The sequence below is a fragment of the Heptranchias perlo genome, chromosome 11 (assembly GCF_035084215.1).
Source record: "Heptranchias perlo isolate sHepPer1 chromosome 11, sHepPer1.hap1, whole genome shotgun sequence".
NCBI lineage: Eukaryota > Metazoa > Chordata > Chondrichthyes > Hexanchiformes > Hexanchidae > Heptranchias > Heptranchias perlo.
Genome location: NC_090335.1, coordinates 36,008,249 through 36,032,232, shown reverse-complemented (window position 1 = coordinate 36,032,232; position 23,984 = coordinate 36,008,249). Strand labels below are relative to the sequence as shown.

General features: G+C 42.4%; 2 long non-coding RNA genes across 2 annotated transcripts in view; one reads left to right on the top strand and one right to left on the bottom strand.

Annotated features, from left to right (window-relative positions):
• Positions 1–2,903: 2,903 nt before the first annotated feature.
• On the bottom strand, positions 2,904–15,409 carry LOC137326933 (uncharacterized). Its single transcript, XR_010964301.1, has 3 exons — positions 15,313–15,409; positions 14,382–14,718; positions 2,904–3,906 (listed from the first exon to the last, which is right to left on the bottom strand). It is a non-coding gene; the product is annotated as an uncharacterized lncRNA (long non-coding RNA).
• Positions 15,353–23,984, top strand: part of LOC137326932 (uncharacterized) — a 22,580-nt gene continuing 13,948 nt past the window's right edge. The window contains exons 1-2 of the long non-coding RNA XR_010964300.1: positions 15,353–15,489; positions 21,991–22,063. This is a non-coding gene — a long non-coding RNA (uncharacterized lncRNA). The remainder of the gene's footprint in view (positions 15,490–21,990; positions 22,064–23,984) is intronic.

The window sequence follows — 23,984 nt, the reverse complement described above, 5'->3', positions numbered from 1 at the left end:
CGCCATTCAACCCGATCATGGCTGACCTTCGATCTCAACTCCACTTTCCCACCAGATCCCCATATCCCTTGATTTACCGACAGTCCAAAAATCTATCCATCTCAGCCTTGAATATACTCAATGACTCAGCATCCACAGCCCTTTGGGGTTGATAATGCCAAAGATTCACAAACCTCTGAGTGAAGAAATTTCTCCTCATCTCAGTCTTAAGTGGCCGACCCCTTTTCCTGAGACTATGCCCCCTAGTTCTAGACTCTCCAGCCAGGGGAAACAACCTCCCAGCCTTTACCCTGTCAAGCCCCCTCAAAATCTTATATGTTTCAATGAGATCACCTCTCATTCTTCTAGAATCCAGAGAATATAGGCCCATTTTACTCAATCTCTCATCATAGGACAAATCTCTCATCCCAGGAATTAATCTAGTGAACCTTTGTTGGACCGCCTCCAAGGCAAGTTTATCCTTCCTCAGATAAGGAGACCAAAACTGTGCACAGTGCTCCAGCTGTGGTCTTACCAAAGCTCTGTATAATTGTAGCAAGACTTCCTTACTCTTGTACTCCAACTCCCTTGCAATAAAGGCCGACATGTCATTTGCCTTCTTAATTGCTTGCTGTATCTGCATGCTAACTTTCTGTGTTTCTTGTACGAGGACACCCAGATCTCTCGGAATTCTAACATTTAATAGCTTCTCACCATTTAAAAAATATTCTGCTTTTCTATTCTTCCTACCAAAGTGAATAACCTCATATTTCCCCATCTGCTCCATATACTCCATCTGCCACCTTCTTGCCCACTCACTTAGCCTGTCTATATCCCTTTGGAGACTCTTTGTGACCTCCTCATAGCTTACTTTTCCACCTACCTTTGTAAACTTGGAAACATTACACTCGGTCCCTTCATCTAAGTCATTAATATAGATTGTAACTAGCTGAGGCCCAAGAACTGATCCTTGCGGTACCCCACTAGTTACAGGCTGCCAACCTGAAAATGACTTGTTTATTCCTACTCTCTGTTTTCTGTCCGTTAACCAATTCTCTATCCATGCTAATATATTACCCCCAACCCCATGAGCCCTTGCGTAACAACCTTTTATGTGGCACCTTATTGAAAGCCTTTTGGAATTCCAAATATACTACATCCACTGGTTCCCCTTTATCTACCCTGCTAGCTACATCCTCAAAGAACTCTAATAAATTTGATAAACACAATTTCCCTTTCATAAAACCATGTTGACTCTGCCTGTTATGATTTTCTAAGTGCCCTGTTACCACTTCAGCTGCAAAAATGGATTTCAGCATTTTCCCAACGACTTATGTCAGGCTAACTGGCCTGTACTTCCCTGATTTCACTCTCCCTCCTTTCTTAAATAGCGGGGTTATATCTGCTACCTTCCAATCTGCTGGGACCGTTCTAGGATCTAGGGAATATTGGAAGATCACAACCAATGCATCTCCATCTCTGCAGCCATCTCTTTTAGAACCCTAGGATTTAGGTCATCAGGTCCAGGGGATCGGTCGGCTTTTAGACCCATTAGTTTCTCTAGTACTTTTTCTTTACTGATATTAATTGTTCTAAGTTCCTCACTCTCATTTGTCCCTTGGTTCCCCACTATTTTTGGTATGCTTTTTGTGTCTTCTACTGTGAAGACAGATGCAAAATATTTGTTTAATGTCACTGCCAATTCCTTATTCCCAATTATAATTTCTCCTGTCTCAGCCTCTAAGGGACCAACATTTACTTTTGCTACTCTCTTCCTTTTTACATACTTGTAGAAGCTCTTACAATCTGTTTTTATATTTCTTGCTAGTTTACTTTCATATTCTATTTTCTCTCTTTTTATCAATTTTTTGGTCATCTTTTGCTGGTTTCTAAAACTCTCCCACTCCTCAGGCTTACTACTATTCTTCGTAACATTATAAGCATCTTCGTTTAACCTAATACTATTCTTAACTTCTTTAGTTAGCCATGGATGGATCACTTTTCTCATGGAGTTTTTATTTCTCAATGGAGTGTACATTCGTTGAGAATTCTGAAATATTTCTTTAAATGTCAGCCACTGCTTATCTACCGTCATACCTTTTAATCTAATTTCCCATTCTACCTTAGCCAACTCGCCCCTCATACCTATGTAATTGGCTTTATTTAAGTTTAAGACTCTAGTTTAGGACTTAAGTATGTCACTCCCAAACTCAATATGAAATTCTATCATATTATGATCACTCTTTCCCAGAGGATCCTTTACTATGAGATTACTAATTAATCCTGCCTCATTACTAAAATAGCCTGTCCCCTGGTTGGTTCCACGATGTATTGTTCTAGTAAACTGTCTCAAATGCATTCCATGATGAAGGGAAAAGATTGTGTTCGTGTATGCAGTTTGTTTCAACTAATAGGTTAGGTTTAAATTAAAGCGGGCTGCTGACTCACTATCACCCATTTTACATTATCGCACAAAGTCACGGTCTACCCTCTTGATTCTGTTTCCTCTCTTATGTATAGCTCCCACACAGTAGAGTAGATTTTTTGATATGGCTGCAATGTCATAAATGGCTTTTTCACTGTAAGTTTGCTATTTGCATCCAATTTTATGAAGTCAATTCATTATCAAAATCATGCTTAACTCCAGGTGCAGATTTGGATGAATGTATAGGGCACACCAGTGGTGGGAGTAGAAAATTGTGTCTAAGTGAAATTTAAAGGGATGGGGACAATTAAACTGGAATTTCAAAATAGGGGGACAAAAATCCTGAAAGCCTTTGGGAAGACTCAGAAAGCATCTCAACTGATTATTGGACTTTGCCTAGGCTGATGGGAAAGGGGATTAAGAAATTATAGGGAAAAATAAAGGGAATGAAAACCCAAGATGCAGGAATGAATCTGCAAGCAAGTGATTGAGTAGCTCATCACCATTTCATGTTTAATGGCTGCAAATGTCAAGAAATGTCTGAAATACACAGGTATTAACATCATTGCATCTTTAAAATGAACATCTGTATAAGTATCACTGCCTAGCAATCCTGGATGCTCAGTTCACATGGGAATAATTATAAATGAATACCCTATATACCAGAACATTGGGAAATGGTGTGCGTGATACCTCCATTCCAAAATTAATATTAAAGTGAATATCCTGCCTCTCTTAGGTGGATGCTCCACGTGCATGAAGCCATGGGACATAGTAAGGGTAAGTGATACACATTGTTGTGCAGTGCATTCTTGGAAGTGTAACTGATTGCGTTTTACCTTGTAAAGTCTTGTGAGGGTATTAAACTCTTTCTGCATTGCACAGATGTTCAGGAGGGTCATGGAGGTATACTTACTGCCAATGCCATCCCATCCACTGTGCTGCAGCTGCTGCTCTAGATGCCCTCCTGCTTTTTACATCAGACAGGTTGTCCTTTCTCTGCCTCATCCCCTGTAGGTGGACCTCTAGCGTGCTGTCCAAGAAACTAGCTCTCCAAAAGAGCCGTCCTGTCATTCTGCCCTCGTCTTTTTTGTTTGCACTGCTTGGCCCTTGAAGATGCTGTAGAACTGTAAATCCTGTAGCAGCATGTGGTTTTCTGCCCCCATCTGGGATCAGTTGCAATCAGGTGGGGTAGATGGAAGTCTGGCCCAGATTTCTGGTATTTGCTGTTTTCCTTGTTATATCTGAGTTGACTGTTTTCTTGACTGCGTATTCTCCATAAAAATTCAGTCAGTGTGAGAATGATCCATCTGAAGTCACTGTGCAGTGCTACTTGTATGATAATTGTCTGTGTTTTTGAAGCACATTTGAAGTTATGAAACCATATTAATGTCAGTAAATCAAGTTTAATAGGGTCAATGTATCTGTTCCACAGCAGCAGAGAATAAGCACTGCGATGACTTGCTTTGAGCGATGCGAGACCAATTAAAAAGTCAAGAAGTCTGCAAATATACAGGAGAAAATCAGGAACTGAATAATTAGCACAATATACCCAAGATAGTGGTACAGATAAGAGTGCTGTAGAGACAGAAAGCTGTAGCAATTAAACAGTAAATCAACATATACTTGAGAATTTTCCAAATGGTTCAGGTATTTTGTTTTCGGTTGTCTGCATTTTGCTGTTTCATTTATCACTTCGTCTTTCATAGATATCACCTCAACACGTCTTCCTCCCACGGGTAGAATAGGTGACTGAGTCATATGTAAGACAGTGCATACACCCCCGGAAAATGCAAAACATGACATCTCCACAGCTTCCAATGCTAAATAATAATTCTGAAAATTAATCCACACAATACCTTGAAAAATAATAAGAAAAGAGAACCCTAAAAGTGCATAATATCTTGAGAGAGCCATCTGGAAAATGACTGCCATATAAAAAGAAAGTATATCCCCTCAAAGATAAATTCAGACAATTAAGAATTGTCACGGTTACAGGCAAAAGAGAGAGGTCAATCTGACTGGATCTGGTTCAACCTGAAAATGTTGCCCTATAAAGCTGGTTGAAAATAACAAATGCTTCCTTATCTTGAAAGCTGACGTTTGTGGTCTAATGAGGTATTTCACTGATTAACAACATACGAATGCAGGAACAAGAAAAGACCACTCAGCTCACCTGGCTCACACTGTCATTCAGGGCAGCACAGACCATTCTTATCTCATTGGTGGCATGTTGCGAGATAGGGACGGGTAATTTTGACTGTGTGCGATCGTGTAAAATGGGTGATAGTGAATCGGCAGCTCCGTGACTTCAATGGAAATAGAAATCGGGATAGGTGTAAAACGGGCTGCCGATTCACTGTCACCCATTTTACAATATTGCACAAAGTCAAAATTACCCCCAGGGTTTTGTGGTGACTTGAAGCATTTATTTACTGGGAAAAGTTTGCACCATTTAATGTACTATATGGAGAAAAAGTAAGGTATTAAAACAAAATGCTAGCAAACTGGCCATAATGACAACTAACAGAACCACCTCAAATGGATGGAGGAAAATTAATGGATCAAATAGGAAAGAAATAACACACAATAAGGATGTGTTTAAATCAGTTCTCAAATGGGTAATATTTGTCAAAAATCAATACTCTTTGTGCATTTCAACCTGCTATCATGGAAATGATAGATTGAATAGCAGCTCTTATGAATCTTCTATTTTATAGCTTTATCCCTGTGACTCAGAACAAATTGAACACCTGCAAAAAAAATGGTCCAGATATGTTTATTAAGATGATTGTGAATGATTCTGGACTTTTTAATGTTGCTAATTACTTCTCTTACAGGGGAATCTTGATCCGTGGTTGTTTCAGTGGGTTCACATTTTCTTTCAGTAGTTTAAGACACAAAGACTTACAAAGCACTAAAAACACAATATACGGCTAGACATTACTGTTGGTGATAAAAGCAGATGAAAGCTTAATACGTTTGTATGACTTTCCTCTGTTCATTATTTTAATGGAGGCCCTAAAATAAGCAGGCTGATACCTCTGTTAAAATAGCAGACAGAGGAATATTGTACCAATGTGTTAAATGTTTGTTTGCTATATTCACTCACAATAATTTCTAGCTTATAAGCACATATGTTCACTTACATCGGTACTATGGGTGTAATTTCGACTTTGCCCAATAATGTAAAACGGGTGATAGTGAATCGGCAGCCCATTAGCCGTCTCTCCCGATTTTTGTTTCCACTGACGTTTTTTTAAAAGCTAGTGGACAGGTATAAAAAACAATCAATAAGGTTAATGGAGTGCTGGCCTTTATCTCAAGGGGGCTGGAATACAAAGTGAAGGAAGTTATGCTTCAGTTGTATGGAGCCTTGGATAGACCCCATCTGGAGTACTGTGTTCAGTTTTGGGCACTGCACCTCAGGAAGGATATATTGGCCTTGGAGGGGGTGTAGTGCAGATTCATCAGAATGATACCAAGGCTTAGAGGGTTAAATTATGAGGTCAGGTTGCATAAACTTGACTTGCATTGTCTTTAGTGAAGAAGATTGAGGAATGATCTAATCAAGGTGTTTAAAATGTTAAAAGGATTTGATAGGGTAGATATGGAGAAATATTTTCTCTGGTGGGGGAATCAAGATCAAGGAGAAATAATCTTAAAATTAGAGCTAGGCCATTCAGGAGCAAAATCAGGAAGCACTTTTTCACACAAAGGGTAGTAGAAATCTGGAACTCTCTTCCCCCAAAAGGCTGTGGATGCTAGGACAATTTGAGCTTTCAAGACTGAGATAGATAGATAGATAGATAGATAGATAGATAGATAGATAGATAGATTTTTGTTGAGTAAGGATGTTAAGGGATATGGAGCAAAGGTGCCAAAATTTAGTTGAGGTGCAGATCAGCTATGATCTAATTGAATGACCAAGTTGAATGGCCTACTCCTGTTCCTAATGTTCCTGCAAATGTCATCTGGTGACTTCCAAACAAGGGTGACATTCTTTTTAAAAAGAGAATGCCTGTTTCTTCTTTGACAACCATGGACAACCAGTGAAATTCCATTCTTGGATAATTCCACAATTTTGTTAGCAGGTTATTATGGAGGAAAACAGACATTTTCTGATTTTTATTAAAAGAGGAATTTCATCCCTACACCCAATTTTCTGAAGGCTGGACATAAAAATTCAAACGTAAGCATGCACACCCTCTCCCAAGCCAATTGATTCCGATTTTCAGCTTTGCTTAACTCATATATACAGAATTCCATGCTCCACTATTTTAAGAGAGGCATTAACCTGTTTAAATTAAGTGTCCCATCTCCAGCATAGAGAGCTACCCGCTGACAATAAAACACCATGACCCCAGCCTTAATGCCTCATCCCCTTGTTCCCAGTTCTAACTGATCCCCAGAGACTAAGAACAAACAAGTTGCCTCAACCTCTAGAATCGCATTTCTCCCGGTGCAGACAGTTATGCCGAGAAACCTGGATCATTAATGCGCTCCTCTCGTGACTACCGTACAATCAATACGTACAGTAGGTTCACAAAATATATATAAATGTAAATTCTTGGGAAATCCATATGAAAAAAGGAAACAAAACATAATGCACAGATGAAAATAGCAAGGATAGTTATTAAATTTGTTGAAGACATGGGGGTGAAATTGATCTTCAGCGGTAGTGCAAACAGGTGATAGCGAATCGGTGGCCTACTATACTCCCCTCCCGATGTTCGTTTCCATTGACAAATTTCACCCCCATATTTCTGTGTGCATAAGTGTGTGTGTGTCTTTGTCTCATTTAACATTCATGCAAATGTGTTGGAGTGACACGACATTGTTCTACTTTACATTTTTTGGTTACTAAATACAATAATAAAGTTGGCCCATAAAATATTAAAACTTAGATTACCCTTAAACCATATGTTCCAGAAATGGTGCTCAATGATCTAATGTTATTTTTGCAATGAGATATTGTTACTGCGGTAATGTCTGCCAAGAGAGCTATTATTTACAGCAAAGAAATAATACTCAATATTAGACAAGCAATCTTTTTAAACAGGACTGAGGGCTTTTGTGTCCATCAATCAATTATTTGTGCAGACATTACTAACTGCTATGGAGATGTGCAATATTAACAGAAGATTGTCTTTCTGGTATTGTATCTCCCAGCAATAAGCTAACTTTATTCTATGCACTATATAAAATTGCCTAACTGATCTATAATGGAATAAAGTCAAATTTTGTTTTGTTTTCATATGCAAAAAAAAAATCAAATTTTGCAGGTGGCAGTTCAGTTTTTATCAGAGTTATATTTTACTAATCATAAAAACATTATAGGCTCAAAGGATACAATGAGTATATCATGAACACAATATAGTCGCGCTTGAAACTGAAATGAAAATGTCATAGCTTTGGTGATGAGTCTGCCATTTCTAAGCTGGTTATCTGTGACTTACAGCACTGGTTCCCTGTTCCATAGCAACTACTATTTTGTGAAGAATAAATGGCCTGTGCAAATAATAAATTATTCACAAAAATATAAGGCAGTTAAATATTTTCTATTAAGATCAATTGTATTTTCATCGTAAAAGTTCCACTTCCCAGTAGAAGTTTCACCTTCTAGATGCATATTAAAACACTGACAAACCAACAGTAATTTAGATAAACCAATCAAAGCCAATGCCAAGGACTCAGGGTAAACCCTGCGAATGGATAAGCAACTGTGAGGGGTAGTAAGTTAGTACTCATTAGAGTTATGTCAGAGTGGAGGGGATTACTGAGTCGGGTACTTCAAGGTTCAGTGCTGAGGCCACTATTGTTTCTCATTGATATAAATGACATGGACTCAGAAACTTAATGCAAAGTGGTCAAAATTGTCGAATGAGACCAAACTGGGAGAGGCAGTGGAATCAGAGGAAGCAGCTCAAAAACTACTAAGTGAGTTGGACAAAACAAGTATGTGGGCAGATCAATGCTACATGAAATGAATGTGGACATTAGGTACTAACACTAGGTACAATACAGAGAAAGAGAAAATAAACATGTGTATACCATGAATGGTGCATACCATATGTAGTTTTGAAATCATTAAGGCTGAAGTTGAAAGAGACCTTGGAGACATAATAGACTCAGTGTTGGACATGTTCAACCAATGCAGAGCAGCAATCAACAAAGCCAATAGAATTGAACTACACAGCCAACATAGTTGAATATAAGTCAGAAGAGGTCATGATCAAGTTGTACAGCATCTTGAGTAATGTGTCCAGTTATGGTCAGAGAGACACAGGGAGATATTCAAGCCCTGGAGACAGTGCAGAGAAGAGCCACAAGACTGATCCTTACTGTCAGGAGCCTGAGAAATGAGGAAAGACTGGAGAAACATAGGCCCTGAAATTCCTGGGGGTGGAGAGGGTGGAAAACCTGGCTTCCATTGGGCTGGGAATAGATTTGGGGTGGAACCCATCTCGCTATGTTTGCCCTAACCTTCTAAATTTCTGTGGGAAGGCTGTGATGGATCTTTCACCTATCCCTCTAGTGTAAGGGGGTGTGTCAGGTGGAGATACTGGACTTCTCTGTGAAATGTCACTCTTTGCGCCTTTGAGAGGGCTCGGCAGAACTCACGCCATCTAAGAACTGGTATGAGTCCCTTTGAGACCTTCTCACAGCCCAAAATTACTAGTAGACTAAGGAATGTGATCCTGAAAGAGATTGTTTATTATATCATCATATCATAGTATGAAACAGCACAGAAGGAGGCCATTCAGTCCATCGTGCCTGTGCCGGCTCTTTGGTAGAGCTATTCAATTAGTCCCACTCCCCTGCTCTTTCCCCGTAGCCCTGTAATTTGTTTCCCTTCAAGTATTTATCCAAATCTCTTTTTAAAGTTACTATTGTATCTGCATCCACCACCCTTTCAAGAAGTGCATTCCAGATCATAACAACCCGCTGTGTAAAAAATGTCTCCTTATGTCGCCTCTGGTTCTTTCGCCAATCACCTTAAATCTGTGCCCTCTGTTTACCGACCCTTCTGCCACTGGAAACAGTTTTTCCTTACAACCCCAGATTTTCCAGTCTCTCCACATAACTGAACTCCCTCATCCCTTGTACCATTCTAGTAAATCTTTTCTGCACCCTCTCTAAGGCCTTGACATCCTTCCTATAACCTGGTGCCCAGAATTGAACACAATACTCCAGCTGAGGCCTAACCAATGTTTTATAAAGGTTTACTATAACTTCCTTGCTTTTGTACTCTGTGCCTCTATTAATAAACCCCAGCATCCCAAATACTTTTTTAACAGCCTTCTCAACTTGTCTTGCCACCTTCAAAGATTTGTGTATGTGCACCCCCAGCCTCTCTGTTCCTGCAACCCCTTTAAAATTCTACCATTTAGTTTATATTGCCTCTCCTCATTCTTCCTACCAAAATGTATCACTTCACACTTCTCTGCGTTAAATTTCATCTGTCATGTGTCGGCCATTTCACCAGTCTGTCTATGTCCTCCTGAAGTCTGTTACTATCCTCCACATTGTTTACTACATTTCCGAGTTTTGTGTCATCTGCACACTTTGAAATTATACCCTCTATACCCAGGTCCAGGTCATTAATATATATCAAAAAGAGATGTGGTCCTAATACTGACCCCTAGGGAACACCACTGTGTACTTCCCTCCTGTCTGAAAAACAACCGTTCATTACTACTCTCTGCTTTCTGTCCCCTTGTCAATTTTGTATCCACCCTGCCACCGTCCTGTTAATCCCATGGGCTTTAATTTTGTTAACAAGTCTATGTGGTACTTTATCAAATGCCTTTTGAAAGTCCATATATATAACATCAACCGCACTACCCTCATCAACGCTTTCCGTTACTTCATTAAAAAACTCAATCAAATCAGTCAAACATGAATTTCCTTTAACAAATCCATGCTGATTTTCATTTATTATCCCATACTTTTCCAAGTGCCAGTTAATTTTGTCCCAGATTATTGTGTCTAAAAATTTCCCCACCACCAACGTTAGGCTGACTGGCCTCTAATTGCCGGGTTTATCCCTCTCCCTTTTTTTGAAAAAGGGTGTAACATTTGAAATCCTCTAGTCCTCTAGCAACACCCCCATATCTAAGGAGGATTGGCAGATTGTGGCCAGAGCCTCAGCAATTTCTACCGTTACTTCCTTCAGTAACCTAGGATGCATCCCATCTGGACCGGGTGACTTTTCTACTTTGAGTAATGCCAACCTTTTAAGGACCTCCTCTTTATCTATTTTTATTCTAATGAATATCGCTACTATCTCCACCTTGGCTGCTACATTGGCAGCATCCTTTTCTCTAGTGACGTACTCATTTAGTACCTCAGCCATGTCCTCTGCCTCCACAGGAAGAGCTCCTTTTTGACCTTAATTGGCCCCACCCTTCCTTTGACTATCCTTTTACCATTCATATGTTTATAAAAGACTTTTGGATTCCCTTTTATGTTAGCCACTAATCCATTCTCATACTCTATGCTCCTCTTACTCCCTTTTTTAGATCTCCTCTCTACTTTCTGTCTTCTCTACTGTATTATGAACCTTACATATGTCATAAGCCTCCTTTTTCTGTTTCATTTGAATCTCCATATCTCTAGCTTTGGATGCTCTGCCTTTCCCCCTCATGGGAATGTGTCTACTCTGTACCCAAACCATCTCCCTCTTGAAGGCCTCCCATTGATAATTACTGTTTTGCCTACCAATTTTTGATTCCAATCCACCTGGGCAAGATCCCTTTTTAACTCACTGAAATTAGCCCTCCTCCAGCTAAGTATTTTTACGCTTGATTGTTCCTTGTCCTTTTCCATAACTATTCTAAACCTGATGATATTATAATCACTGTTCCCCAAATGCTCCCCCACTGAAACATGATCCGCTTGTCCCACTTAATTCCCCAGAACTAGATCCAGCACTGCTTCATTCCTTGTTGGGCTGGAAACTCATTGATCAAGAAAATTCTCTTGTACACAATTAAGCAATTCCTCTCCCTCTTTGCCCTTTATACTGTTACTATCCCAGTTTATATTGGGATAATTGAAGTCCCCCATTATCACTACTCTTGCATATTTTTGTAATTTGCCTGCAAATGTTCTCCCCTATCTCCTTCCCAATATTTGGTGGTCTATAGTATACACCCAATAGCCTAATAGCTCCTCTATTGTTCCTTAATTCTAACCAAATAGATTCTGTCTTTGACCCCTCAACTACATCATCCCTTTCCAGTGCTATAATAGGTTCTTTGATCAATACAATCACCTCCCACCGCACCCTTCCTTTCTTTCCTTCCCTATCTTTCTTGAATACCTTATAGCCAGGAATATTAAGTTCCCAATCCTCCCCTTCTTTGAGCCAGGTCTCTGTTATTGAAACTATACCATAGTCCCATTTGGCGACTTGTGCCTGCAGCTCACCAACCTTATTTACCACACTACATGCATTTATGCACGTGCACTCCAAACTCATTTTCGACTGTATCGCATTTGTCTGATCTGTCTGGTCCCTCCTATTTCTGAACTAGTCTTTACTCTAGTGCTATTTTTCTCTTCCAGTCCTCTGTGCACCTTGTTTCCCTTCTCTAATGTTCCATCCTGGTGCCCATCCCCTGCCAAATTAATTTAAACCCTCCCCTTGTCTTGAGGCAGAACAGCTCTTTATGGAGCCGAAGACTGAAGTAAGGATATTAATTTCTTCGTCCCCATGGGGCCTTGGGGGCATAAGGTAGAGTGGCTGCACCGCCACTCTGTCTTAACAGGGAGGGTCGGGCCAGGCTGGGCTGAGCTGAGGCAGGCACTGCTCATGTGCCTTTGTAGGTATTGGCAGACCCCCCTATCCATGAATATGATGACCCCATCCCCAGGATTTGGGAGGGGGGATCTCCATTCTGGATCTAAGGTTCTTCTCTGCCCCAGGAATCACTGAGCTTGGGTTTCTTCAGCCTGGAAAGGAGGTGATATCTGATAGAGATGTACAACATAGTTAAAGATACGGAAAAGGTAAATCCAGAATATTACTTTAAAGTAAATTGTGAGAGTAGGACAAGGGGGGCAGGTTCAAACTGGAAAAAGAGAAATCTAAGACTGATATCAGAAAATTCTTCACATGCAGAACACTCCTGCTCAGAATAGTGGAGACGAAAACCCTGGAATCAATTAAGAAACAATTAGATGCAGCAATGGCAGGGGACAGCAGGATGTAATTATCTTGTGATCTTGTGAACATCTTGCTCTAGCATTGCTTTCATTGAAAGAATGTTAACTGCTATTTCTAATGTAATGTATGAGGGCATCTGAATTGTGCTTAGACTCTATCCACAGTAAATGTCCTCCAGCTAACCAAAAGAAGATCATTCTGCTTACTGTCTGTAATCAGCTCCAGATCCAGAATCCCCCCCATGGCAATGTTTTACATCCCACCTACAGCTATTCTCAGCTCCAGAATGCTATATGCACCTAGCCTTAGCACCTGAATTCCTGGAGCAATTGGTTGTGATGTATTTTACAGTGGCTCAATTCTTGAGTGAAGTCTGCATTCAGTTCCAGTTCCTGACTGTTACCTGTCTGCAGCCATTGCAGATCCTTGTGTCTGGTTTGTTCTCAGACTCATTCTCTGATACCAGTATACAATCAGTACCACTCTGATTCCAACCTACCGATGATTACAGATTCTTTGGTCAATTTGGTGAGAATGTGTGCTAATTTTTTCGGTAGAAAAGGGACTAATTGAGGCCTCTTCAAAAAAAGTTCTATTATCAAAATATTTATCAAGGAGAGCGGCAGTATCTATTGCACAGGTGAACAGTTTGCATGTGATTATCAAACTCTTCCTATGTCAGTCGTTCAAATTTCCCATTTTAATTTGTTAGTAAATTGTTGTTTGGCATGGGGAAATAAAAACCTTAGGAAGTATTCCAAGAGCTGTCAATCACTATACATTCTGTGGCAAACTATACCAATTAAAAGTTATTAGAGGCCCAAATCAATCCCATTGCAGAAAAGCTATGAAAATGTTCCTTATCTTTGACCGTCTCTGAATTTCCCTTTCCAGCCAATTTATTTCCAAAACACCCCTGTTTAAAATGTTAATATTTATTGAACTGATTCCTGCATGTTGTGACTGGAAGCCTACCCAAGTCAAATAGTAAATTAAACACATAGGATTCCCAATATCTCAGTTAGACCCAGTCTTCTGAGAACAAATGTGGCATTGATCTGAGTTCCAAGATATATATAGGTGATGAATACAGAATGTTAACTTACAGAAAATTAATCATCATATAGCATGAACCAATTATGAGTTATGTTGGACCTCTACATTTGGTTAGATTTTCATAAATTACCACTATTCTGATGTAAATCTTGTTTATGCCTTCTGTATTCTGCCCTAAGAAAATGTATCCTTTTAATGTTCTGTGCCAAACAAAATGTTATTTTTTTTCAACTATTGGGCTGGAAATTGCTTTTAAAATATTGTTGAGCCTAACAGTGTTCACCGTTATTAATGGCAAAATTGAAGAGCAAGTTCCAGCGACCGCATAGGCGCAGTCAAATGCGGAAATCCGGAACTTGCTCTTTCTGGTTCACCAGTGATCTGCCAGCTTTGCATTAAAGGGACCTTGTGGCTGCAATCAATGGACCAGCGCCAACTTGCTCTCCTGCCCAGCTGGAAACGAATTAATCTCGCCACAAAACAGGTACACTGAGTTTTTTAGGCCTGAACTAAGTTTAAATAGCATAGTAAGCATTAATGACTGCCAAATAACCTCCCTGGCACTAAAAATTAACTTTTTAAAATGTGGAGTCTCATTATTCGTGATTTTAATAGTTCTTGGACATTTAAATAAAAATTAAAACCTTTTTTTTTACTTTTTCTTTCTGTCTTTTTGATCTGAGTCTTTTAATCTTATCCTCTCTTTATTTAGTTTTCTCTATCTCATTTAATTGTGCATTTACTAACCTTGTCTGGCACTTCCTCGTTCGTTTGCGCGGTTTGTGAATGAACTGCACTTCCTGGTTCTCACAGCGTGGCTTGCTTCAAGCTTATTGGTTGAGGGGCCGTGGAGATCCTTTCACCACTCACACAGCCGAGGAAAGAACGCTGAAGTTTTTTGAACTCGCAGTTCAAGGAAGTTGCTGCCAAAAAGAATGCAGTAACTTAGTGGGTGACTTTAAATCTAATGAGCGGTGAGCACTGCTGGTTCACCACTCGGAGCAATTTCCGGCTCAATAAGTTTCATTCCAAATCTCCAGTTTAGAGTTGTGTTTCCAGTTTTTCTGCAATTATCAGTGTTGATCTGGGACAAAAAGCAGAAAATATGATGAGAACCCTGCCAGTATGCAAAAAACATCCGGGAAGATTGGCTGTACGCAATATTTACAAAGCAATAAGATGATTGTACTACAGTTGAATGGTATTTATTATAATACATGTTTGCCCACATAAGAACGATCACTGCGCTTCAAAAATAATTGATGGAAATGTTCCAATGTGACAAATTGCTAGTAGTCCTATTATATTGATGTTGAATAGACCATTGTTGCTGTTTTTAGTTATTTGCATTGTTGGATTACTATATACCCAATTATTTAATTATTATTCGAGCTTGAAGCCTGGAAGATTTTAATTCATGCTCCGACACTGATTCCTGTCCAAAGCCAACAGGAATGTCAGTGGATGGGAGTGGAAGTTTGCCGGAGGTCTGGCCACCGCCGGGGACCCACAGGAGCGGTCCCTGGCAAGGTAAGTGAAGAAGCGGGGAATTGGCAAAGTTCACGATCAGGGGAGAGCAGGCAGTGGAGGTCCAAATTGTTCTTGTGGGGCCAGAAGGAGCACACCTGTTCCTCATAGCCCACAAGGAACCCGTAAAAAATATAAACGATAAACTTACCTGAGCCTCCTATGGTCAGGATGCTGGCTGCCGACAGGTCTGAAACTCTGTGGCTCTTAGTCGGCCCGCAGTTAAAATGATGTGCACTTCTTGATGATGTCATTGGGCCTCGACTTTGCTATTTAAATTAGGCCTCCACTCCTCTGGGGCAGGCAGCCCTCCCGTGCCTGGTCTAAGGTAAGTTAATATGGTGTGGGGGGTGGGAACAAATTGGGAATGCGGCAGGAACCTCCCACATTCTTTCCCCATCAAAAATATTAGCCATGCACATTTATGAAATGAAATCCCTGGTGATTCATATACAGACCTTCATGTACCTGGGAGCATGAAATTGTACAATCAATGATCTCCTGTACATTGGGGAACCTTACAGTTGTGTAAAATTGCAGTTTTATCTGCTGCTGCTGTTGCTGCTATTGTCCTCTTCTGAATGGGAGAACACTTTTGCTATTGGCAAACGCAGTATCATTAATTTCTGAATGGAGTGGTTCACTGCATAGTGACTGATGCCTGTGATGTTGTCACTAAATGCCTGGAAGGAGCCAATAGCATAAATAGTGACTGCCGTAGTCTCTTCAACTTCAACTAATAGTGCACTAATAATGTTGGTTGAATCCTACACTTCTGGGTAGGGCTGAAGACACAGCTCAGATACCATGTCCATGGACATGTGAGGCCTCATAGGGAAGTGCTTCTCCGTGAGGTCCAGGTGGCTGCATCGGGGGCAATAGTACTCAACCTGGGGGAGAGGCTTTGTATCTGCATGAACAGAGTATCTGAACTGTGCCGCCAGTCCCCTCCACAAGTGCAGGGCCTAGCCATTCTCTGGGCTCTTTCTCTACCATATCTCCCTTGTCATGCTCCACCAGTTCATACTGAGTCAGTCGACCAGTAACTTGGGCTGTTGCCTTTAGATATACCGTTGGAAAATCATGGGCATTTCATCTCTGTGCGTGATAGGCATGTCTGCTTTTCCAAATTAAAGTCTGCTCAGGAATGCTAATTCTGCTGTTGTTTCTTTTCGTCCTATCAATGAGTTTCATATTATTGGACCACAAGAAATCCATTGCAGTTCTTAACAAGCCACAAATAAGCAGAATTTATTTTTTAGCTCAACCCAATTTTTTGACAATAGCCGTTCACTGCTTTGAACTAATAATGCTCAATTTTATGTATACAACCTGTAGTGAATGAATTTCCACACCACTTAATGCATAAAGAAATTTGCTTTATACTTTAAGCTTTGAGGAAAATACAGGTAATGTCATCTCCATTACAATTCAGCCAATTTTCACTTCAGAAAAAAATAAATTTCTCAACTGCTGTGAAGAAAATATTTGTCAGTATATTAGGACACATTTTGATCCTTCATTTCTGAAGAAAGAAAATGGCTGATTGAAAACTAAACATACCAGGAACAATTTAATGTGTGTAGTGGTAAAGAAAAAAAAATGCCCAAATATCAATGCTATAGTGATAAAAATGCTAAATTTAATTTGCTGTTCCTATATGAGTTTAAGTAGAATATTTTGTTGGTACAAGATTTTCTGTGATATGTTGGCTGCTGGTGAAGAATCGGAAAATCTACCCTTTTATATTCTACCACAAAAAAGTACTAATACCAGTTGAAGGAGAAGACCTGAAGTGCAATGATGGAGTTTTTTAATATTCAAATTAATTTTTTGAATACTAGTTGATCTCCCTTGGCCTTGCACATGGGGAGTCAGGACCAAGTCCAGTATTCAGGTCAAACTGGTTAGAAGAAAATGGGACAGCTGGAGCAATGTGAGGGAGGGTGGGGGATCTGGCAAAGATGGAAGAGATAGATGGGAGAGGGAGGGGAGGGAGATAAAATGGGAGGGACAGAATCGAGGGGGGAGAGGGAGAGACAACAAGAGCAAGAGGTGGGGATGGGGGAGGAGAAGCGGATCAGCACAGGAGGAGGGTTGGAGCAGAGATGCGAGGCACTAGGCCAGGGCTCATTTCTTCACAGTGGGATTGGGAGAAAGTTATGGGGAGGAGGAAAGGACAGGAGGGGGAGGTGGAGGAGAGCAGTTCATGGGGAGAGGAGGGAGGGGACAAGAGGAGAGGAAGAAGAGGGGCACAGAGAGTGCAGGAAAGGGAGCAACGATGGATGGGGAAGGGTCGGGTGGCAGTGTCAATTTTCCCCTTTGCTGGAGGGAGTAGGTGTGGAGCTGCTATGAGCCAGGGCCCAATTCCATCTCTGTTGGGGGAGTGGGGAAGAGCATTTTTCTTCTAACATGGTGTAGGCATTCAAAGGGTAGGTTTTCGGCTCAGAGTAGGGATGGTGCTGAGTTGCTCCTGAGTGAAGAGCTGGAAGAGGTTTGAGTTGTATCTCACCGGGTGAGGGGGGAAATTTGACTTTTAGTGTTGTGGGGGGTGTTACCGGTCACGAGAGGCAGGAATAGGCCTAAATTTGTTCTAAGCAGGGTTATGGGCAAGCTTCAGTTCAACCAGGAATGGGAATTTGTTCTCAGCAGGAGAAAGAAGACTGATTTTGTGCCCATTGGGAGGCAGCGGAGCTGAGTTTTTCTTCAGTGGGCGAGGAAAGGACATCTTTGTCCTCAGTGGGGATGAGGTGGAAGGGCAGAATTGTCTTTACTGGGGGTGGCAGCTCCTTTTTGTTCTCGGTAGGGGCCAAGGGTGGCTGAGTTTATAATCATGATGTGGAGATGCCGGTGATGGACTGGGGTTGACAAATGTAAAGAATCTTACAACACCAGGTTATAGTCCAACAATTTTATTTGAAAATCACAAGCTTTCGGAGGCTTTCTCCTTCGTCAGGTGAATGTGGGAATCCCTGAACGTTTCGCATTTATATTCAGAGAACAATACCTGGTGATTACAGATAATCTTTCCAACTGCCCGTTGTCAAGGCAATCAAAGTGTTCAGACAGAGAGGTGTTACCTACAGGACCACCGAATACACAAACGGCCAGAACACAAGACAGAGAGAGAGAGAGGGAGAAACATCCGAAAGAAAGAGAAAGACAGAGAATGACCCGTTGTATTAAAAACAGATAACTTTTTTTCGCTGGTGGGGTTACATGTAGCGTGACATGAACCAAGATCCCGGTTGAGGCCGTCCTCATGGGTGCGGAACTTGGCTATCAATTTCTGCTCGACGATTTTGCGTTGTCGTGTGTCTCGAAGGCCGCCTTGGAGAACGCTTACCCGAAGATCGGTGGCTGAATGTCCTTAACTGCTGAAGTGTTCACCGACTGGGAGGGAACCCTCCTGTCTGGCGATTGTTGCGCGGTGTCCGTTCATCCGTTGTCGCAGTGTCTGCATGGTCTCGCCAATGTACCATGCTCCGGGGCATCCTTTCCTGCAACGTATGAGGTAGACAACGTTGGCCGAGTCACAGGAGTATGAACCATGTACCTGGTGGGTGGTGTCCTCTCGTGTGATGGTGGTATCTGTGTCGATGATCTGGCATGTCTTGCAGAGGTTGCCGTGGTAGGGTTGTGTGGTGTTGTGGACGCTGTTCTCCTGAAAGCTGGGTAATTTGCTGCGAACGATAGTCTGTTTGAGGTTGGGTGGCTGTTTGAAGGCGAGTAGTGGAGGTGTAGGGATGGCCTTAGCGAGGTGTTCGTCGTCATCGATGACATGTTGAAGGCTGCGGAAAACATGGCGTAGTTTCTCCGCTCCGGGGAAGTACTGGACGACGAAGGGTACTCTGTTGGTTGCGTCCCGTGTTAGTCTTCTGAGGAGGTCTATGCGATTTTTCACTGTGGCCCGTCGGAACTGTCGATCGATGAGTCGAGCGTCATATCCTGTTCTTACGAGGGCTTCTTTCAGCGTCTGTAGGTGTCCATCGCGTTCCTCCTCGTCTGAGCAGATCCTGTGTATTCGCAGGGCCTGTCCATAGGGGATGGCCTCCTTGACGTGGTTAGGGTGGAAGCTGGAGAAGTGGAGCATCGTGAGGTTGTCCGTGGGCTTGCGGTAGAGTGAGGTGCTGAGGTGCCCGTCTTTGATGGAGATTCGTGTGTCCAAGAAAGAAACCGATTCTGAGGAGTAGTCCATGGTGAGTTTGATGGTGGGATGGAACTTGTTGATGTTATCGTGTAGTCTCTTCAGTGATTCTTCGCCGTGGGTCCATAGGAAGAAAATGTCGTCGATGTATCTGGTGTATAGTGTTGGTTGGAGGTCCTGTGCAGTGAAGAAGTTGTGCTCATACTTGTGCATGAAAATGTTGGCGTATTGGGGTGCGAATTTGGTCCCCATGGCTGTTCCGTGTGTTTGGGTAAAGAACTGGTTATCGAAGGTGAAGACATTGTGATCCAGGATGAAGCGGATGAGTTGTAGGATGGCGTCTGGAGATTGGCTGTTGTTGGTGTTGAGTACTGAGGCTGTCGCAGCGATGCCGTCATCGTGGGGTATACTGGTGTAGAGTGCCGAGACGTCCATCGTGGTGAGAAGTGTTCGACGAACACCTCGCTAAGGCCATCCCCACACCTCCACTACTCGCCTTCAAACAGCCACCCAACCTCAAACAGACCATCATTCGCAGCAAATTACCCAGCTTTCAGAAGAACAGCGTCCACGACACCACACAACCCTGCCACGGCAACCTCTGCAAGACATGCCAGATCATCGACACAAATACCACCATCACACGAGAGGACACCACCCACCAGGTACATGGGTCATATTTCTGTGACTCGGCCAACGTTGTCTACCTCATACGTTGCAGAAAAGGATGCCCCGGAGCATGGTACATTGGCGAGACCATGCAGACACTGCGACAACGGATGAACGGACACCGCGCAACAATCGCCAGACAGGAGGGTTCCCTCCCAGTCGGTGAACACTTCAGCAGTTAAGGACATTCAGCCACCGATCTTCGGTTAAGCGTTCTCCAAGGCGGCCTTCGAGACACATGACAACGCAAAATCGTCGAGCAGAAATTGATAGCCAAGTTCCGCACCCATGAGGACAGCCTCAACCGGGATCTTGGGTTCATGTCACGCTACATTTAACCCCACCAGCGAAAAAAGTTATCTGTTTTTAATACAACGGGTCATTCTCTGTCTTTCTCTTCCTTTCGGATGTTTCTCCCTCTCTCTCTCTGTCTTGTGTTCTGGCCGTTTGTGTATTCGGTGGTCCTGTAGGTAACACCTCTCTGTCTGAACACTTTGATTGCCTTGACAACGGGCAGTTGGAAAGATTATCTGTAATCACCAGGTATTGTTCTCTGAATATAAATGCGAAACATTCAAGGATTCCCACATTCACCTGACGAAGGAGAAAGCCTCCGAAAGCTTGTGATTTTCAAATAAAATTGTTGGACTATAACCTGGTGTTGTAAGATTCTTTACATGAGTTTATAATCAGTACGCGATGGGGGCTTTGGGCGAATTTCTGTCAAATGGGGTGTGCAGCTTCTGCCCGGAGATAAAGGTTGATCATTGCATAGCTGTTCAATTGATGGAGGGGGAGGGGTTAACTTACCTGCTGCTCCCAACCCCACATTAATGGACCCGGTGACTGCGTGGCGCAAAAGGGTGGTTGGTGGGCAGCACCCGCTGCCTTCCTATCTTTGCTGCTCTGAGGTCCAAGCCGTTTGAGGACGGGGACTCATCAACACTGATTCAGCAAGTTGCGTGCACCAAAATGGCGTTCTGATGCAAGTCAGTGGTTGGAGAGGGCCTGGTTGCGGGGGGGCGGGGAGCCGATCCCATGGGAGCCGTGCACAGACCGGCAGCGGGCAGGAGTATCTTTTGTAGGACAAGGAGGAGCATTCCCACAAATTGAAAGGTGAAAAAGATTTTGGGCCATTTTTGTGCAGCCTCCAACAGTCCCTTTGTACCTCAAAATTGCAATCGGGATCCTATGCACGTCATAGTCCCTATTACATATTAAAACTGACCTCATGCCTGAAACAGGCGGGCGCTCTGGCCACCCATCTGAAGGCCTCTACCAAGACAGCAGCAGCCAAAGCATCGTCTAAATGGGGTGGAAAGTGACCCAAAGCCATTTTCAGGCCGCTATCACTCCGGACAGCCGCAGTTAAAATTGGCCCCATGTGTCATACAGCCTGTTTCTGAGGTCTCAGCCTTTGAATGGCTGTACCAGCTTCTTTGAAGCTGTTGGTCAGGTTTGTTATTTTCTTAGATTGGCAGTATAGAATTATATTGGGTGTTTCAGTTCACAGCTAACATGGAGACTGCACACTGATCATTAGTAGGCCTGACAGCATCAATGCAATGAGCTCTCACTCAGCTTACTGAAGAAATGTTCCCAGGACACCCAAGACTCAATTATACATAACAGCATTGATAGCATTAGTGGACTGAAAAACCTCACTTCAGAATACTTCTTTGTTGCCAAGGAAGTGACTGTAACCAAGATAAAATTTAGGTTACAGAAGCAGCACCCTCTAGCGATTGCTGTAGTACAGCAGTCACTGCAATATCCCCACTAAGATGTCTAATGCACCAATAATGTTTGAAAGGATTTACAAAATCCCTTAACACCAGAAGGAAATCATCCAGTGAACCTGGTCATATCATTCACCAGTAGAATGCCACCTCCTTCATAGAATACCTGATGCTGCCAAGGATGTTAGAGCCACTTATGTGGATGTCAATCTGTGTAAATCATTTGAGGCCACAGACATGTCCCTGAGAACATCTGTCTGTTTCACTTATATAGCTCGGACCATGAAGCACCTGGAGGACAATACTCATCAGCAGCTGAGGATACTTGAGCCAATCATGTGATCGAGGTAATCTGGCAATTCAATTATTTGTATCTCTTTTTTCTGTGATCAGCTTTCGATGGACTGTGTGTGTCATCTTGAGAAATGTAAACACTTAGGAAGTCACATCTAAGGCTATGCTAGTGATTGATGGATGCTGTCTCTAAATTATAACCAATGAAACTAAAATGTCAGGCTCTTGGGACAATAGATAGGCCGTAGCCTACACAGGGTAAGAAAAGAACTAGAAGGCACTCTTCAGTCACCTAGGCCCCAGTCCTGTACTGACTTAAGGATGCTTTGATGTCATTGTCAATGACTATGCAAGAAGAAATGGACTGGATTTGCCAATTCATAGCCAACATGGGAACAGCTAATTGTTACTGGTGGTGCATTTCAGATGTTTGACTGTCCTTTCAGGTTTTCTTAGTCTGCATGGCACATCTCACACAGCCTCCCCGGTGAAGCTGAGCGTCCTTGTGCACTGCCTTTCCACCAATCCCAGGTCGCTGACTCTAATGCAGTAGATTTACCACCTGCAGTATGATCTCTTTGAGTTGCGTTCATCAGAATGCACACACCATTTGAACTGTGGGCTTGACTAAGGCCAGCAAAATCTCGAACCCACCGGCGTAAGTCAATTTTTATATTTACTGTATGAAGGTTCCTTGTGGGCCAGGAGGAACAGGAGTGCTCCTCTTGGCCCCACAAGGACTCCTTGGACCTTCCTTGCCCCAGGGCTTTCCCACTTCCCTGTTCACCCACTTTCCCAATCCCCCCCGGCATTTCTCACTTACCTTGCAGGCGGCCTGACCCCTCGTAAGCTAATGAGGCCCAGGAGTTAAAATCGGGGCTTTAAGGTGGTGAATGTGTGAGGTAATACATTTTGAGAGGAAGGGTAAGAGGAAATATACACTAAGGGGTAATATTTCCAAGGGGTTCCCCGATTTCCCGCTGTGTGTTACGAAGGACAATCGGGAGAACCCCTGTGAAAATTACTGGTGTAAATGTCCGAACCCCATCAACCAATTGCTAACTTATGGGGGGCAAAATAAAGAAAAGAAAAAACTTGTGGTCAATTTCAGGAAATTCCTCCCTGACTTCTAAGTCAAGTGAACAAGCTCAAAAGGCCATGGTTACCTATGACACATTACTAAATGTATATACCCATGCTATTGCCCCCCACATGAGTCATTTTCTTCAGGAATATATGATTCTATCCAGCCGTTTTCTCCTTCCTTCAGCTGCTGGGTTTCCCAAGGCCTGGGAAACCCTGCCTGCCAGCGTTAAATCTGAAAGAGAGCTAAAATGTCAGGCAAGCAATCTCATTAAAATATTTAAATGACCGGCCTGCCTCTGGAGGGCGGGTTAGTCGCCCGTCCCCCAACCCGCCTCCGTTATAACCAGAAGTGCCCACGTTAGAGGGGGGTTGGGGTTGGGTTTCCCGTTATTAAATTTTTAACCCAGCAAACGCCTCTCCTCCCCCTGCCCGTCCTGGGGGGTTAAAATTACCCCCAGGAACTCTGAGGAAAGAGCAGGTCAAGCTTTTTGAGAGCTTTGAGGTGTGGCTTTGGAGACGCATCGAGAAAGTAAAGTGGATAGATAAGAAAAGTAATGAGACAATGATACAAGAAGAATGTTGTTGTATTGATGTTCTGAGAAAAAGGGAAATAAATTGGACTGGGCATGTGCTCAGGGGAGATGGGATGTTGAAAGAAGAGTTTGAAGGATGGAAGGAAGGCAAAATATCCACAGGGAGGAAAAGAAGGATGCTTCTGGACCACTTGAGTAATGGGAGATCATATGGAGAATTAAAGAGAGAAGGACAAGACAAAGTGGTTTGGAGAAGGGAGAATTGAGTCAGAACTTGCTTTAGGCAGATCACAGATGATGATGATGATGATGAAAAATGCAAGTGCTTTTTCTCTTAGTTACCTTTCTTTGAACT